Here is a 3,849-nt window from a genome sequence, read left to right as displayed (position 1 = left end):
ATGCCAGCTCCCGGTCAGGCTGTTTTCACCTGTTCACTGTGGTTTTCACTGTGGCAGAGCCCCTGTGCTCAGGTGAAGGCAATAACCCCCCATCTCTGCTGTGCCCATGGCCAGTCCAGACCTGGATGGGATATGGACATTACCCCTCACTGCAGACAGCTGTGCTTCCCCTGCAGCCCCAGGCAGGGAGCCAAAGGGGGTCAGAACTGCTCCCACCTGTGCCAGTTCTTTCCATTGCACCTCACTGAGGTGAAGTGTTTATTCTAGGCATTGTCTTCTATTTCCCTACACAACATTTTGTTCCAACAAAAATAAAAGACAGTATGGTTCCTAGTGTCTGGTGCTCACATGGGACAACCTCCACCCTCCAAAATAGCCAGAGAAATCAACTCAGGTGGGGGGAAGCCAGAAACAGGGCTGGATAAGGCTTAATATCTGTTATAAATATTAACTTGTGCAAATATTTTAAAAATACATTTAATCTGACACAATTAGGGTATAATGGGACCTATTCACAGATGGAAACATCCTCAATGAATTGTATAGGCTAACAGGCCCCTCAGCCATATGGATGTGGTGTTAAGATCAGTAGTAATTTCTGGCGCAGTCCTTCACGTCCCTCCTAGGGCACACAGTGTTCCCAGAGCATTAGCGAGGACTGCGTGAGCAGAACTAAGTACTGCACATTATGCACTGGCCATAGGATCCCGAGCTGGATTAATAGTCTAATTTAACAGAATAATGACATTTCATACTCTGCTACTGCAGGTTCCCATGATTCCACAAGATCAAAGCTAGTTCCTCGCTGGTCTCCAGTTCTCTGACATTCAGTGAAAGTTTGTGTCTCTCTGCACCTGTGTCCCCGTTCCGTGGAAAGTCAAGCCCAGACAGACAAAATATTCCACGTGTGCCTGGAAAAGCTAGAGGGTTCTGAGGTAACAAGAGTGAGTCCTAAAGAACCATCATCTGAATTTATATCAGTGCTAAGGTACACCAAGAAGGGCAGGGGGAAGAGTTTATACTAATTCTTTTACCAGAATCCCCAAACACCATAATGAATTCCAGGATGAGCAGGTCTCGCTATCCTCAGGAAAATGCTCAGTGCTCCTTTTTATGCCTGTGTGGCTGATGGGAGGAAAACACCTCTGACCACTTCTCCTAACTGCAGGCCATGTCCTGTCCCCAGCACAGTTCCCACTACGTGAACGGTCCCAGTGCTCCCCGGGCACAGCTGGCCTGTGACATAGTGGGACTGCAGCACACGTGACAGGCAGGGCTGGAACCCTGCCCAGGAGAACTGGCCCTGTCCTTGTGCAGCTGGGGGCTGTAGCTCTGCGAAGAGCAGCGCACCCAGAGGCCCGGGCTGGAAATCCCTTCCTCTGTGTGTTGCCTCCTTCTGCGGCAGGGACGAGTCCCTGGATGCAGAGTCATCTTTGTGGTCCAGGAGTGTTTGTTAACAGAGCCCCGGGAACGAGTCCTCTCTGCTTGGGTCAGGGAGAATGGAGGGGTTAAATGTTAATTGTACTCCAGCAAGCAGTGGCCAAAGTCATCCGAGTGAGGTTGGTCAAATGGAGCCCCTATTATAAAGCTATCCATTATTTCATAAAGGCAGTGTTGGAAGGGAAAATGCCCTTTAAATGCACAGACCTATTTTTTGCCTTCCTCTTATGTACAGCATTTTTGCTATTTTAGTGCATGCATTTGATTCTGAAGTACCTTTGTCACTGTAATTTTGGTAACTTTTTGAGCGGTTGCCAGTTTAATTTTCAGTGCGTGAAAATTTGAGGTAAATTATTTATTACTTCCAGCAAATGTCTTTCACAATTGTATTTAATTTTTTTCATCTTTTTTAATGGGTCATAAAATGGCAGTCTTTTAGTAGCTTCCCATAAAGTAAGGAGCAAATGAATACTTTGCAAATAGGTTACTGTGGATGGAAACGTCAGCTGTATTTCACAGGGAATGGGAGGCTTTAGACCAGAGTTGCAGGGACATATGGCACGGGGCCACATCCCTCTGCTGTCACAATAAACCAGCAGTGGGCATGAGGCAAGGAATTGCAACTGTTTGGTCTCTTTAAGCTACATTTTTAGGTAAATTGTCTATTAGGATGGGCAGTCGGCCAGGACCGAGGCAGCTTCAAGCTGCAGGAGTCTTGTGGTTACCTCTGGTCAGAAATTAGGACTTTTTAAAAAAGCTCCTTTCAGACTTAAGTTTTCCAGGATTGGTTCCCGTCCAAAAAGTTATACTGCACAGACAAAGGATAGGAAAATCCCTTCCACGTGGAGGAAGGGCCGTGAACTGTAAATGAAAGGCAGGTTTTCCTAGTACAGTGGAACAGGTTTGAAGTACAGACCGCCGGGAAGGTGCATGTTAGGGCTGAGGTAGAGGCAGAGCAAATAGGGTTTGTGCTGCACAGCACTGTATTTTCACTTGTGCTCCTCAGCCAGCTCTCTGATTTCACCTCGCACAGGTGCAGCGTCAGAAGGGTGCAGAGGACGGGAATGAGCATCCTGGCTCAAAGCCCCAGAAAGCCACTGTCTTGCCCAAGTGGGCACTGCTGGGGTTTTGAGAAGGTGTGAGCAGAGCTCCGCTGCCTTTCCCTGGAGCCTGGTCTCTGCAGCCCTGTGTGTCCAGCTGCACGGAGAGCAGCTGCCCAGCTCTGTGTGTTCCTGCTGCCCGGCTGCAGGATGGTGCTGCGGGATGGCCCCAGGGGGCGGCAGCAACAACACTGCCTGACTCCGGACGGGCTCCACAAAGTGAGGAGATACCCCACTCTGTAGCAGCTTTCTAGAGCTCAGCCTTCAGCTGGGATCTGTGCTGGTACAAAACTAGTACAGCCTCACCCTTCACTGGTGAGCCAGGCCTGTTCTCTTCACCTGGTGGTTCTGAGCTCTGCTGGGTGGCCCTCGCCCAGCACTGACAATCACCTGTGATAGATGCAGGGGCCTGAGAAATTGGATCACCGCTGCTTGTCATTTTCATCTCAGAGTATTTTCAATTTGGGCAGAGTGCTGAGCTGAAAGCCTCACACACGTGGCAGGTTGCTGGTAAACACTAGGATGTGTCTGTGTGTGTGTCTGTCTCTGAACTGTGCAGAAGCAGACACCTCTCTCTGGGACTCCCAGTTTAAGGGGCAGTGTTTGTATGAATCACAGGTATCCACAGCCCAGCAAACAGGTGGCTGCTCAAGAAATGAAAGAACGTATTCGGTATCCCCTACAGCCATGACAGTCTCAGGGAAGGAGTGCTTTTGTGTGTTGACAGGTTCACCCTTTTGAAGATGAGGTAATTATCTGTGTGAGTTCACTCTGTGGCTTCCAGAAGTGAGCGGCTATGATCAGCTCCAGTGACATCTCCGGTGGCTCACCCCTGCAGCAGAGTATCAGGGTGGGAGTGGGTCTGGCAGGGCTGCCCTCGCGCAGCGTGTCCATGCTGGAGCCAATGGATCAGTGAGCCAATCAGTCCCTGGGATCTGTCAGTGCTGCGGGCACCGGCTGGCACAGGGCACCGGGTCCCAGCTAACTTAACCAGCGAGGTGTGCAAGGAGCTCCCGTCCACTGGGAAACCTTTGCTATTTCACAGAATGTTTCCCACAACCCAGTGACCTCAAGGACATGTCGAGGTCCAGGATGCCAGGGAATGATCTGTTTCTTTAGTGTGGCTTAGGTGTTTTATCCAGGTGTGTTTTGTGTCCCTGTTTTGCTCCCTTTGCTAGCAAACTCACTCTACCAAAAAGGCCTCATTGCTCACTAGTGGCATTCCAGGCAGGACTCAGGGGGCTGCCAAGGCAGATGCAGGAGTGTGTGAGCAGCAAGCCTCAGGGTCCTCCTCTCCCCCAGGGGAGGC

At 50.2% G+C, this 3,849-nt stretch overlaps 1 protein-coding gene across 1 annotated transcript in view; it reads left to right on the top strand.

The window, feature by feature from the left end:
- ANTXR2 (ANTXR cell adhesion molecule 2) overlaps nucleotides 1-3,849 on the top strand; it is a 73,512-nt gene that overhangs the window by 34,629 nt on the left and 35,034 nt on the right. The gene's annotated exons all lie outside the window — the stretch shown is intronic.

Source organism: Pseudopodoces humilis, chromosome 6 (genome assembly GCF_049639895.1).
Source record: "Pseudopodoces humilis isolate 2021_Gansu_Grassland_sample_001 chromosome 6, ASM4963989v1, whole genome shotgun sequence".
Lineage (NCBI taxonomy): Eukaryota > Metazoa > Chordata > Aves > Passeriformes > Paridae > Pseudopodoces > Pseudopodoces humilis.
This window is presented reverse-complemented; position numbering and strand designations above follow the sequence as displayed.